This window comes from Homarus americanus, unplaced genomic scaffold (assembly GCF_018991925.1).
Source record: "Homarus americanus isolate GMGI-L3 unplaced genomic scaffold, GMGI_Hamer_2.0 scaffold53470, whole genome shotgun sequence".
In the NCBI taxonomy this organism is placed as follows: domain Eukaryota; kingdom Metazoa; phylum Arthropoda; class Malacostraca; order Decapoda; family Nephropidae; genus Homarus; species Homarus americanus.
The window spans coordinates 15096-30344 of record NW_024752798.1 but is presented as its reverse complement, the minus strand read 5'-3'; the positions used below and the strand labels follow the sequence as shown (position 1 = coordinate 30344).

Sequence of the window (15249 nt, the reverse complement as noted above, 5' to 3'; positions counted from 1 at the left end):
AAATACCAACACGGACCATCTCGGTTAACCAACCTTTAACTCAAACATTCTAATGTATGTTTATATCAACGACATAACATAAAACATTTATTACCTTTACCACGAGGGAGGGAGGAAGGCCCACAAATTAACATTTACTTACAAAATTAACAACAATAAACGAGACGGCCACCTTGGTTGATGTCGACCAGCTTCACCTTGTCCGATTCTCTCTCTTATCTTTCAGTAACTACAAGTTTTCATTATTAATACTATAATAAAAGCATTTTATTTATAAATGATACATAATATAAATAAATCATACTTTAATTATAATGTTTTATTGTTGATTAAATTCCCACTAATAGATATATATTAATATTAAACTAAACTTAAGTCAGTGGCTGGAGAACCGAATAGCTTGACAACATTCACAATTTTACTAAAATAAATTTAAACAATAACATTTTGTGTTGAACTATTTTAAGTTTATTTATTAATATTTTATTAATATATAACACTACAGTATATAGAATCAGTAAACGAACGACTCCGTGGAACTAATTGTGTCGGTTAATGGAGGGACCAGTGAGGATATTTTAGTGACCCCTCCCTGGTGACAACCTTAACCTGACGTGGGTCAACACTCCACTATCCACCTATTTGAACCTTTATTAATGTGGAACAAGTCCATTATAAGAACAATTCACTGGACAATACTCACAGCAGTAGGTATAACCTGTAATATTTGATCACTAACTTGAACTATCATCATTATTGCTGTGGAATGTTCCTAAAAGTACAGTAATTATTTACCTATTATACAGTACAGCATTAATTTAATCCCAAGATTGATGCCAAAAAACTATATTTAAGTATAACTTAACCCAAATAAAATACCCCATTTGTTTGTAAAGTTTCCTGGCTTTTCCATGCAGTCGACACCCCAATAGTCTATGTTATTTATAAAACGTACATGAAGGCCTTTTAAAAAATACGGGCAAAGCCTAAGTAATCTACTTTAAATATCTAATTGTTTCAAAAAGTCATTAACACAATAACTAATTTGTGAACCCAGATTTAAAATCAGGTAAAGTAGTACCCTGTACCTTTGTAGGATATTTAAACTATTTTTTTACCCCAAGTGCTGAAGACAAAGGTATTAGGTCAGGAATATTTGACAAATATTTTGACAACGTGAAACTAACTTCATACAGTAAAGATGGTCAACATATTTAAGACCACCCATAAAGGCCTTTTAAAACTTACGGGCACAGCGTAATCTACTTAAAATATCTAATTATTTCAAAGGTCTTTAACACAATTACTTGAATTTTTAAACTGTGATCCCAGATCCTTAATAAAAACTAAAACCACAAAGATATACACTGTACTGTGGTGCAGCAAGAGACCCGTTAACCAAAACAAACCTTCGTCTTGTGGCCCATATCTTACATCTTCACGTCACCGTCCTGGAATGAATAACATTTTAATACCTAATAAATTAAATACTCTGGGCAGTAATATTATATAATATGTATACAGTACTATACAGTATTATATTATACAGGAACTCATTAAATCTTCAAACATTTACAAACAATATTATGGTTAAATTAAGACACTTTAGAAAATCTTACCTCGACGAATGACACAAGGAACTTCATTAACCATGATCAGCGAGGCAGCAATATGGTAGTTGTCTGAACACTACAGTAACAACCAATTGGAGCCGTAAACTGTAAACAAAATAACCCTGTTACTCTTTTTGTAGAAACTCAGATAATTTTTTGTTCCAACATGTTGGAGACGAAACAACCTTGTAAAGGATTGCCAACACGGTTTTATGCCGGGGCGCTCCTGCTTAACACAATTGCTCAAGGTACTGGATATTTGGACCCATAGTCTGGAATGGGGTGGTAATATAGACAATATTTACCTAGATTTTGCCAACGCTTTCAACAATGTACAAGAAAAGGCTGAAAATCAAACTGGAAGGGTATGGAATTCGAGGAAATGTCCTAGCATGGATAGAAGACTTTCTACATGACCGCAAGCAGTGTGTGGCGTTTATTGGCACAAAATCGTCATCCGTACCTGCCACAAGCGGGGTACCACAGGGCAGTGTATTGGGCCCGCTGTTGTTTGTTTGTTTCATAATGACATGCCTGACGTTGTACACTCCTCCACACAAATGTTTGCGGATGTCGCCAAGTTATTTCGGGAAATCAAGAACCAAGCAGACTGCGAAGAGCTGCAGAAGGACCACAAGTTAACTCTGGTCAACAACTTTCTTAATACCACTTACTAGTCACTAATGGATAACACCTGGTAAATTCACAAGTTATATCCCACTGCCATAAGGGTTTAATTATCTATAAACAACGACATTGTGAAGAATCTTGTGATTTTTCCTTTCCCAGAGAATTAAAATACCATCGAAGACAGAGTTTGGTTCGGTTAGGTTTGAATCCCACCAAATTGTTATTTTCCCCGAGAATTAAAACCTCACCATCGGACACATGATTTGGTTAGGTTAGGATCCCACCAAATAGTGACAAAAATGTAAATTTCTTGTCAAAAAATTAACTGCAATTTTACCGTAAAGTTCCCAAAATGTCTCAAAAGCTAATTTTTTACTGAAAACTGTAATTTAACTAGAATTAAAAAGTACCACATTCTTATAACTAATTTTTTTACTTCAATTAAATAAAAAAAGACCGAAATACTTCCTCAAACAAATTTAACTTCAATTAAATAAAAAATCTTTCCCAAGATAAAAATGGCCCAAAATCCCACCTTGGTTAATATACAGTGGTCCCTCGGTTAACGAGCGCCTCGGTTAACGAGATTTCGGTTAACGAGTTACCTCCCATACGATTTTTAACGAGTTTTTTTTATTAGCCGACCTCAACATGTTTTCGCTTGCACTTGGCAGTCAACCAGCTGTAGTATTAGTCTGCCAATACAGTAATCGGTTCTAGGGCTTAAATTCCGTACTATTTTATTAAATATCAATAAGTTTATACTATTCAATAATTTCAAAAGTTTAATACAGTGAATCCTCACTTTATGCGGTTAATTCAACCCACGGCAGCCCGCGTAAAGTGAGAAACGCGTGAAGTGAACAACATAACATATGGGATTAATTGAAATAGAGACCGGGCAGACCCCCAAACTCCACTTTTTCAGACACAATACCTACGTTGTAGTAAAAATAACTTCTTAATTTTATGATGGTATGCACACAATTAATAATTAAGAGAAATATCAATAATATTAGGTTTTTTTACACTTTTCATAAGTAGAAAAGATGGCTGGGCACATGGGGATGGGGGGTTGGTTCCGAGGCAGAGGGTAGATTATTGGCCCTCACCTGTATCACTATTGTTACGAACCCCTCCACCCAGCACTACGAACCACGCCATCTATTGTCTTGATCTACCTACCCAGCACCATGAGCAACGCCATCTAGGGACGAGACACGAGTATGACTCGTCTTTGTTACCACTCCGGGGTTTCCCTTCTCCATATCCTGGTTGTTGCGTCACTTCCTCCAAGTCTTCTTTGTGAGCTCCAATTCGAGGAGAGAGGACTACACTCTGGGAAGTGACCACAGGATCATCTATCCTCTAAACCTACGGCACAGTGACTACCTACCGTCTTCTACAATACTCCGCCTTACTCGTCAGCCATCTCAGCTCCTCACTTAAGTATTTGTAATCTTGTATTGCCTCCCCCACGTCCACTTGCTTCAAAATTGTTTATGTTGTATTAATATGTATATACTGTTAATGTTTAGGTTAAGTATGGTTAAGGGTAATTTATAGGAAGCTGAATATTTTGTTAAGGGATTCATGGTACTTTATTATACACAACGAAAACTCCCATCCTTTGTCTACCCTTTTATAGTCCGATTGTCTTTGTTTTTTTTTGTTGTTGCCTGTTGGGATCTGGGTAGACGTATAACTATATTCTAAATCCCCAACTCATAACACTATCCACCACAGAGGCTTGCAGGGCCTCTTTGTCAAACCCCTCAAAGTCCATATAAGTCCATATCCTCACTATAATTATCACTATCACTGACTTGGGCCGGCTGTGGTGGGTGGCGGGTGAAGAACTCGATGATGTTTTGATGACTGGGTGACCTTGAGCGCACCCTGCTTGTGCCGCTCTCCGCGTAAAGGGGTACACGCACCGCGGAATGTGAGCATTCCGTGTTCGGCAGGGTACCGCGTAAACGTGGAAACGCGGAATGTGGGACCGCGTAAAGCGAGGGTTGACTTTATTAAATTTCTTAAGTCATTTTAACAATAATTGAACATAACTGAAGGTAAAGTCACTAGTTTTATGTGCGCCATCCAGCCTTTTAACACACCAAACCGGCGTTAGTCTCTCTCTGTTTTCAGTGGAGGGAACATCTTGCTTGAGACTCTCTTCAACTAAATGCTTTTTTTTCTGTGTTTCCAAGCAAATTATTGGTCATTTTGAAATTTATTTTACATATTGACAATATATAGCACAGTGTAGTGTTATTTTAAAGAAAATATTCTTTATTTACAGCTAGTTTAACTTTAAAAATCACGTGTTGACATTGTTTGAATCTAGCATGGGGCCTAAGAGATCAAGAAAAGCGATTTCAATCCAAACCAAGCAGGAAATTATAAAAAAACATGAACAAGACATTAGAACAAATGTGCTTAGCAAAGAATATGGCATGTAGACATCAACTGTGTCAACAATTCTTGCACAGAAAGACAAATTTAAAGAAGTGAAAGTGAGAGACAAATCTACCAGAGTGTTTAAAAGTAGATCCCTAATCGCAGAAACTGAGAGGTTACTTATCATCTGGATTAGGGAAAAACAGATGAAAGGTGATTCAGTTTCTACTGAATTCATTTGTGAAAAAGCCAGGGAGATTTACGAACATTTAAAGGAAGATCAACCTGGTTCTTCAGGCACAGAATTTGAAGATTTTCGGGCCAGCAAAAGCTGGTTCAAAAAATTTAAGAAAAGAAGTGACATTTTCAGTGTTGTTAGGCATGGTGAAGCTGCTAGTGCTGATAAAGAAGGGGCAGCAAAGTTTTTAGATGAATTTAAAAAACTGATGGAAGAAGAAAATTATCTTCCACAGCAAGTGTTCAATGTGGACGAAACTGGGCTGTTCTGGAAAAAGATGCCCAAAAGAACATTCATCACCAGAGATGAAGCCTCTTTACCTGGGCATAAACCCATGAAAGACCGTCTCACTCTATTGCTTGGTGCCAATGCTTCAGGGGATTTCCGACTGAAGCCCATGCTTGTCTACCACTCTGAGAACCCCAGGGTGTTCAAGCAACAGAAAGTGGTAAGCACAAAGCTTGGAGTTTATTGGAAGTCCAACCGTAAGGCATGGGTGACAAGACAGCTCTTTAATGAATGGGCTGTTGATGTGTTTTGCCCTTCTGTCAAGAGCTACCTAACCACCAATAAACTCCCTTTAAAGGCTCTTCTCCTCATGGATAATGCTCCTTGTCATGACCCTGACCTTGCCAGCAATTTGGAGTATCAATTTGACTTTGTCAAAGTGTTGTTTTTGCCTCCAAACACTACATCAATCATACAGCCAATGGACCAGAATGTGATCAGCAACTTCAAGAAGTTGTACATGAAGAAAATGTTTAGGAGGTGTCATCAGGCAACTTCCAATGATCCTGAACTAACACTGAAACAGTTCTGGAAGACAATTCAACATCCTGGAGGCTGTAAAATTGATTGTGTCATCATGGCAAGAAGTCTCCACTAGATCCCTCAATTCTGCATGGAAAGCACTGTGGCCATCAGTAGTCCATGATTTTGAGGGATTTGAGGAAGAAACAGAGTTGGACCAGGAGATTGTGTCCAATGGTCAGTCATTGGGCCTTGAAGTGGAGGAGGAGGATGTGGAAGAGCTTGTGCTGTCTCATGAGGAGGAACTTACTCCTGATGACTTGAAGCAACTGGATGAGATGTTACAGGTAGAGGCTGACAGTGGTGAGGAGGAAATTGAAAGTGATGACCATATGTCAGCTAAACAGTTGAAAGATGTGATTTACTACTGGGAGAAGTTCAGGGAACTGGCTTCAAAGCACCCAGAAGTGGAAAAAACTGAACTAACTTTGTGTCATGTTGAGGACTCAGTGGTCTCCTTCTTTAAACATAAGTTAATGGTGAGGAGGACAGATGCCCCACAGACCACAATTGACACTTTCTTCAGTAGAAGGCAGAGGGAACAAGATGCCATCCCTCAGCCTTCCACTTCAAGAAGGAGAGAGGATGTTCATGGTGGAGAATCTGTCAGTCCAGAGGTTCCTAACATTTTCATGGAAGGTGACTCACCTTCCAAGAAGCAGTAAAATGCTTCTCCTACACCTCCACTTCCTTCTCTTCTCTCTTCTCCTCCTCCCACTTCAAATGCACATCATCATCATCATCATCCAGGAGCCTTCTACATACAAACCTCAAAGTAAGTGTACTTTTCTACCATTTTTTTTTAATTCAGGCAATTTTCGGTGAGCTGGAACCAATTACCCAAAAACCCATTGAAACAATGGTTTCGGTTAAAGAGATTTTCGGTTAACGAGCAACCTGCTGGAACGGATTGTGCTCGTTAACCGAGGGACCACTGTATAATAAAAGTATTTTATTAATAAATATTACATAATATAAATAAATTATACTTTAATTATAATGTTTGATTATTGATTAAATTCCCCCTAATAGATATATATTAATATTAAACTAAACTAAAGTCAGTGACTGGAGAACCGAATAGCTTGACAACATTTACAATTTTACTAAATAAATTTAAACAATAAAATTTTGTGTTGAACTATTTTAAGTTTATTTATTAATATTTTATTAATATATAACACTACAGAATATAGATTCAGTTAACGAACGACTCCATGGAACCAACTGTGTCGGTTAATGGAGGGGCCACTGAGGATATTTTAGCGACCCTCCCTGGTGACAACCTTAACCTGACATGGGTCAACACTCCACTATCCACCTATTTGAACCTTTATTAATGTGGAACAAGTCCATTATACGAACAATTCACTGGACAATACTCACGGCAGTAGGTATAACCTGTAATATTTGATCACTAACTTGAACTATCATCATTATTGCTGTGGAATGTTCCTAAAAGTACAGTAATTATTTACCTATTATACAGTACAGCATTAATTTATGCCAAGATTGATGCAAAACAACTATATTTAAGTATAACTTAACCCAAATAAATTACCCCATTTGTTTGTAAAGTTTCCTGGCTTTTCCATGCAGTCGACACCCCAATAGTCTATATTATTTTTAAAACGTATATGAAGGCCTTTTAAAAAATACGGGCAAAGCCTAAGTAATCTACTTTAAATATCTAATTATTTCAAAGGTCATTAACACAATTACAGTCAACCCTCGCTTTACGCGGTCCCACATTACGCGTTTCCACGTTTACGTGGTACCCTGCCGAACACGGAATGCTCACTTTCCGCGGTGTGTGTACCCTTTTACGTGGAGAGAGGCGCGAGCAGGGTGCGCACAAGGTCGCCCAGTCATCAAAACATTACCGAGTTCTTCGCCCGCCACACACCACAGCCGGCCCAAGTAAGTGATAATGATAGTGAGGATATGGACTTATATGGACTTTGAGGGGTTTGACAAAGAGGCCCTGCAAGCCTCTGTGGTGGATAGTGATACAATTGATACAAGTGACACGGGTGAGGGCCAATAATCTGCCCTCTGCCTCGGAACCAACCTCCCATCCCCGTGTGCCCAGCCATCTCTTCCATTAATGTAAGTGTTAAAAAACCTAATATTATTTGATATTTCTCTTAATTATTAATTGTGTGTGCATACCATCATAAAATTAAGATGTTATTTTTACTACAACGTAGGTATTGTGTCTGAAAAAGTGGAGTTTGGGGGTCGGCCCGGTCTCTATTTCAATTAATCCCATATGTTATGTTGTTCACTTTACGCGGGCCGCCGTGGGTTCAATTGACCGCGTAAAGTGAGGGTTCACTTGAATTTTTAAACGGTGATCCCAGGTCCTTAATAAAAACTAAAACCACAAAGATATACACTGTACTGTACCTTAGGTTATAACAGAAAGTTTCCAATGTGGTGCAGCAAGAGACCCGTTAACCAAAACAAACCTTCGTCTTGTGGCCCATATCTTACATCTTCACGTCACCTTCCTGGAATTAATAACATTTTAGCAACTAATAAATTAAATACTCTGGGCACTAATATTATATAATAAGTATACAGTACTGTACAGTATTATATTATAGAGGAACTCATTAAATCTTTAAGCATTTAAATACAATATTATGGTTAAATTAAGACATTTCCATAAAACTTATTAAAGAAAATAATGAAACACTTTAGAAAATCTTACCTCGACGAATGACACGAGGAACTTCATTAACCACGATCAGCGAGGCAGCAATATGATAGTTGTCTTAACACTACAGTAACAACCAATTGGAGCCGTACACTGTAAACAAAATAACCCTGTTACTCTTTTTGTAGAAACTCAGATAATTTTTTGTTCCAACATGTTGGAGACGAAACAACCTTGTAAAGGATTGCCAACATGGTTTTATGCCGGGGCGCTCCTGCTTAACACAATTGCTCAAGGTACTGGATATTTGGACCCATATTCTGGAACAGGTGGTAATATAGACAATATTTACCTAGATTTTACCAAGTCTTTCGACAGTGTACCCGAAGAAGGCTGAAAATCAAACTGGAAGGGTACAGAATTAGAGGAAATGTCCTCGCGTGGGTAGAAGACTTTCTACATGACTGCAAGCAGTGTGTGGCGATTCATGGCACGAAATCGTCATCCGTACCTGTCACAAGTGGGGTACCACAGGGCAGTGTATTGGGCCAGCTGTTGTTTGTTTGTTTCATAATGACATGCCTGACATTGTACACTCCTCCATAAAAATGTTGCAAATGACGCCAAATTATTTCGGGAAATCAAGAGCCAAGCAGACTGTGAAGAGCTGCAGAAGGACCACAAGTTAACTCTGGTCAACAACTTTCTTAATACCACTTACTAGTCACTAATGGATAACACCTGGTAAATTCACAAGTTATATCCCACTGCCATAAGGCTTTAATTATCTATAAACGCCGATATTGTGAAGCGTCATGCGAATTTTCCTTTCCCAGAGAATTAAAATACCATCGAAGACATGATTTGGTTAGGTTAGGTTTGAATCCCACCAAATTGATATTTTCCCCGAGAATTAAAACCTCACCATCGGACACACGATTTGGTTAGGTTAGGATCCCACCAAATACAGTGACAAAAATGTAAATTTCTTGTCAAAAAATAAACTGCAACTCTACAGTAAGTTTCCAAAATGTCTCAAAAGCTAATATTTTACTACAAACTGAAATTTAGCCATAAATAAAAAGTACCACATTCTTATAACCAAATTTTTTTAGTTCAATCAAATAAAAAAATCTTTCCCAAAATAAAATGACCCAAAATCCCACCTTGGTTAATATATAGGACTAACCCGCCATAGTGCCGATGCTGCTGTATCATCTCACGTCCAGAAAATGTCTCAAATATCACCGTATAGTAAGTTTTTTCTGTTTAATATACCGGAGAAGTTAGGTGAGGTAGGTTTGTTTGGTTAGGTCTGTCCTTCATAACCACAAATGTTAAGTAGCGTTTATTTAAAAAACATCCATTTACTAACATTACCACAAACAGTGTCCACTATAATATAACAAAAGTAACTTGACAAAATTATCATAAAATTATCCTAAAAGTAATAAACTACAGAAAAGTAACAATTCCCAAACGTAAAGTGATGTAAACACCACAAGTAACAAAACTTATCAAACGTAAAAGTAACAAACTCCACAAGTAACAAAACTTATCAAACGTAAAAGTAACAAATACTCAACAGGAAAGTAATAAAATACCTCAAACTATCAACCTATTTCCTTAACATTGTTCCATTGACAATTTCCTCCAGTAGTTTACATTAATAAGCAGCAGCAGTTATTGGTCCACTTGCCTTCACCGTCTACCTGTTAATTAATACCTACACCACACTCCTGCACCATAAACACACTATATACCTGCACCGTATACCTACACCACACACCTGCACCATAAACACACTATATACCTGCACCACAAAACACATATACCTGCACCATATACCTACACCACACACCTGCACCATAAACACACTATATACCTGCACCAAAACACACATATACCTGCACCATATACCTACACCACACACCTGCACCATAAACTCACTATATACCTGCACCAAAACACACACTATACCTGCACCATATACCTATACCACACACCTGCACCATAAACACACTATATACCTGCACCAATAACACACACTATACCTGCACCATATACCTACACCACACACCTGCACCATAAACTCACTATATACCTGCACCAATAACACACACTATACCTGCACCATATACCTATACCACACACCTGCACCATAAACACACTATATACCTGCACCACAAACACACACACACTATACCTGTACCATATACCTATACCACACACCTGCACCATAAACACATTACACACCTGCACCACAAACACACTATATACCTGCACCAATAACACACACTATACCTGCTCCATATACCTACACCACACACCTGCACCTTAAACACACTATATACCTGCACCACAAACACACACTATACCTGCACCATATACCTACACCACACACCTGCACCACAAACATACAATATACCTGCACCATATACCTACACCACACACCTGCACCATAAACACACTATATACCTGCACCATATGCCTACACCGCACCTAGTTAGTCCCAGATGGGCCTAGTTGGGCCCAGATGGGCCTAGTTGGGCCCAGATGGGCCTAGTTGGGCCCAGATGGACCTAGTTGGTCCCAGATGGACCTAGTTGGTCCCAGATGGGCCTAGTTGGTCCCAGATGGGCCTAGTTGGTCCCAGATGGGCCTAGTTGGTCCCAGATGGGCCTAGTTGGTCCCAGATGGGCCTAGTTGGTCCCAGATGGGCCTAGTTGGTCCCAGATGGGCCTAGTTGGTTCCAGATGGACCTAGTTGGTCCCAGATGGACCTAGTTGGTCCCAGATGGGCCTAGTTCAACCAGTGTGACCGCCAACCACAGAGATAGCTGGACAGCTTCAAACATAGGTTGGATGTTTATATGAGCAATAGGGGCTGGGTGGACTGCCCAGTATGGGCCAATAGGCCCGCTGTAGTTTCCTCCATTCTTATGTTCTACTGTACTGTGTCTAGTTAACACGGCCATACATAATGTTAACTTACCACGAGGGAGGGAGGAAGGCCCTCAAATTAACATTTACTAACAAAACTAACAACAATAAACAAGACGGCCACCTTGGTTGATGTTGACCTGCTACACCTTGTCCGATTCTCTCTCTTATCTTTCAGTAACTACAAATTTTCATTATTAATACTACAATAAAAGTATTTTATTTATAAATGATAGATAATATAAATAAATTATACTTTATAATGTTTTATTATTGATTAAATTTCCGTTAATAGATATATATTAATATTAAACTAAACTTAAGTCAGTGGCTGGAGAACCGAAAAGCTTGACAACATTCACAAATACACTAAAATAAATTTAAGCAATAACATTTATTGTTTAACTATTTTAAGATTATTTATTAATATTTTATTAATATATAACACAAAATATAGGCTTATAAAACCATAATAAACTCGCTATTTTAACTATTCATAATAATATTATTAACGGTAACCATTAGTCTAAAACTACATAATTATTCAGCAATAATTATTAAACAATAATTACGTATATAAAAAGTAAATAATGATCAACTACCAATAATAATATTAAGAATTAAGTCTATCTTGAATGATGAGTACTTCTCACTATCATGTCCTGTTGGCCTGAGACACACCTGAGAAGGGTGTTTGAGTACCTCTCACTATCATGTCCTGTTGGCCTGAGACACACCTGAGAAGGGTGTTTGAGTACCTCTCACTATCATGTCCTGTTGGCCTGAGACACACCTGAGAAGGGTGTTTGAGTACGTCTCACTATCATGTCCTGTTGGCCTGAGACACACCTGAGAAGGGTGTTTGAGTACCTCTCACTATCATGTCCTGTTGGCCTGAGACACACCTGAGAAGAGTGTTTGAGTACGTCTCACTATCATGTCCTGTTGGCCTGAGACACACCAGAGAAGAGTGTTTGAGTACCTCTCACTATCATGTCCTGTTGGCCTGAGACACACCTGAGAAGGGTGTTTGAGTACCTCTCACTATCATGTCCTGTTGGCCTGAGACACACCTGAGAAGGGTTTGAGTACCTCTCACTATCATGTCCTGTTGGCCTGAGACACACCTGAGAAGGGTGTTTGAGTACCTCTCACTATCATGTTCTGTTGGCCTGAGACACACCTGAGAAGGGTGTTTGAATACCTCTCACTATCATGTCCTGTTGGCCTGAGACACACATGAGAAGGGTGTTTGAGTACCTCTCACTATCATGTCCTGTTGGCCTGAGACACACCTGAGAAGGGTGTTTGAGTACCTCTCACTATTGTCACGAGCCTGGGCGCTCGGGAACTCGCTGCATCTGTTCACGCTTCCATTTCACGCAAGCTACTAATAATTGTTAATTGTACTTATTATATTATTATTGTTCTTAGCTACTTAGGTTAATTGTATATTTATGTATGTAATTTATATGCATCATTGTCTTACTCTGTTAAGTCAACTCAAGAGTAATATTAATTAATTATATAAAATATCCAGCAAATGTCTAGATCACGTGATATGAGACGCTCCTCCACGGCGTACCCACGCCACGCTCCCCAGTAGCGAAAATCCGTGGCTTAGATTAGACGTGTCTATTCGTTCTCTAGCCTTGACCTTTGTCTAAGCGCTTTATCAAGTCTTCTGCAATGCCCTAGGGGTATCAGGTATTAGTGACACGTTTAGTTAGGCCTAGGAAGGGATCCTGGTGGTAAGGTATCTCCTGTTTGGTAGGGATAATCATTTTGTATTGATTGTTGTATATATATATTTCGTATGTCTTGTGTAATATAGTAATGTTAAGTAATATTTGTTTGGTCTAACTCCTTACAGTATAGTTTCGCCCTTCCGGCATCACTCTTATTTTATTATACAATTACTTATTCACTTAAATTCATGTTTGCTAGGCATTACTCCCTTTAGAACATAAATTGAATTAATTAATTATCTTCCATTTTGTAATTCACTTATTTCAACTGTTCTTACTTTTTCAAGTACATTTAGTTGAGTAGGTATTTGGTGGAGATAATTATTGCCGTGTTCCCTGTTTGTACCTTTATTTGTTAATAACTTGGGGTAGGATTCACTCCCCAAGTATAAAGAGTAGTGGGATCGCGACACTATCATGTCCTGTTGGCCTGAGACACACCTGAGAAGGGTGTTTGAGTACCTCTCACTATCATGTCCTGTTGGTCTGAGACACACCTGAGAAGGGTGTTTGAGTACCTCTCACTATCATGTCCTGTTGGCCTGAGACACACCTGAGAAGTGTGTTTTAGTACCTCTCACTATCGTGTCCTGTTGGCCTGAGAGACACACCTGGAGAAGGGTGTTTGAGTAATTCTCTCACTATCATGTCCTGTTGGTCTGGAGACACCTGGAGAAGGGTGTTTGAGTACTCTCACCATCATGTCCTGTTGGCCTGAGACACACCTGAGAAGCTGGAGGTTTGAGTACCTCTCACTGCCTATGTCCTGTTGGCCTGGAGACACACCTGAGAAGAGTGTTTGAGTACTTCTCATCATCATGTCTTGTTGGCCTGAGACACACCTGGAGAAGGGTGTTTTATACCTCTCACCATCATGTCTTGTTGGCCTGAGACACACCTGAGAAGGGGTGTTTGAGTAATTCTCTCACTATCATGTCCTGTTGGCCTGAGACACACCTGAGAAGGGTGTTTGAGTACCTCTCACTATCATGTCTTGTTGGCCTGAGACACACCTGAGAAGGGTGTTTGAGTACCTCTCACTATCATGTCCTGTTGTACACATGTTCTACAATATTGGGGTTGTAATAAAGTATTCAGCAATAGTTTAAATACTTATATCTCATTCTGTAAGATATTTATGTTTGGGGAACATCATGGTCAAGTGTATACAGTTATACTGCCCTTTAATTGGTCACTTAATACTAGGGTTTACTTCTTAACTTAGGGTCGCTGCCACCAGACCGCAGGACAGTATGTGTAGTTGTTCTTTGGGGAGCTGGCAAAGAAGTCTAGCAGTGTGAGTTTAGTCTAGCAGTGAGAGTTTAGTCTAGCAGTGTGAGTTTAGTCTAGCAGTATGAGTTTAGTATAGCAGTGTGAGTTTAGTCTAGCAGTGAGAGTTTAGTCTAGCAGTGTGAGTTTAGTATAGCAGTGTGAGTTCAGTTTAGCAGTGTGAGTTCAGTTTAGCAGTGTGAGTATAGTCTAGCAGTTGAGTATAGTCTAGCAGTGTGAGTTTAGTCTAGCAGTGTGAGCTTGGTCTAGCAGTGTGAGTATAGTCTAGCAGTGTGAGTATAGTCTAGCAGTGTGAGTTCAGTTTAGCAGTGTGAGTATAGTCTAGCAGTGTGAGCTTGGTCTAGCAGTGTGAGTATAGTCTAGCAGTGTGAGTATAGTCTAGCAGTGTGAGTTCAGTTTAGCAGTGTGAGTATAGTCTAGCAGTGTGAGTTTAGTCTAGCAGTTGAGTATAGTCTAGCAGTGTGAGTTTAGTCTAGCATTGTGAGTTTAGTCTAGTAGTGTGAGTTTAGTCTAGCAGTGTGAGTTTGTGTTTTTCATTAATCAAAGTTGAGGGTGGAAGGAAGGGTGAAACACCAACCAGTAGTTTTAACTAATTATTTTCGACATAATAAAAATACTGCCCTCTGTGACAATACAAAAATAGTTGACCTTCCCCAAGCAATTAAGGTCCCAGCACCACACAAACATAACTGACCTTCTCCCATAAATGAAGGTCTCTTCTTCTCCATACAAAATAACTGACCTTAATACTATCATTACACACTTAACATTATATACACAGACACTGGTATAATACAACATACAACAGTACCTTGAGTTCTCCCTTAATACTATCAGTACACACACTTAACATTATATACACAGACACTGGTATAATACAACATACAAATTACCCCTTCAGAGTGTTTACTGTGAC

The 15249-nt window shown here is 38.9% G+C and overlaps 1 long non-coding RNA gene across 3 annotated transcripts; it reads right to left on the bottom strand.

Annotated features, from left to right (window-relative positions):
• Window positions 1-10: 10 nt before the first annotated feature.
• Window positions 11-11366, bottom strand: LOC121855196. 3 transcript variants are annotated; one of them, XR_006086742.1, is made up of 5 exons: window positions 11348-11366; window positions 8408-8506; window positions 8101-8204; window positions 1620-1718; window positions 11-1451 (listed from the first exon to the last, which is right to left on the bottom strand). It is a non-coding gene; the product is annotated as an uncharacterized LOC121855196 (long non-coding RNA). The 3 variants fall into 3 exon arrangements; XR_006086743.1 differs by lacking the exon at window positions 11348-11366 and adding an exon at window positions 11116-11159; XR_006086741.1 differs by lacking the exon at window positions 11348-11366 and having other exon boundaries at window positions 8408-8562.
• Window positions 11367-15249: the final 3883 nt, after the last annotated feature.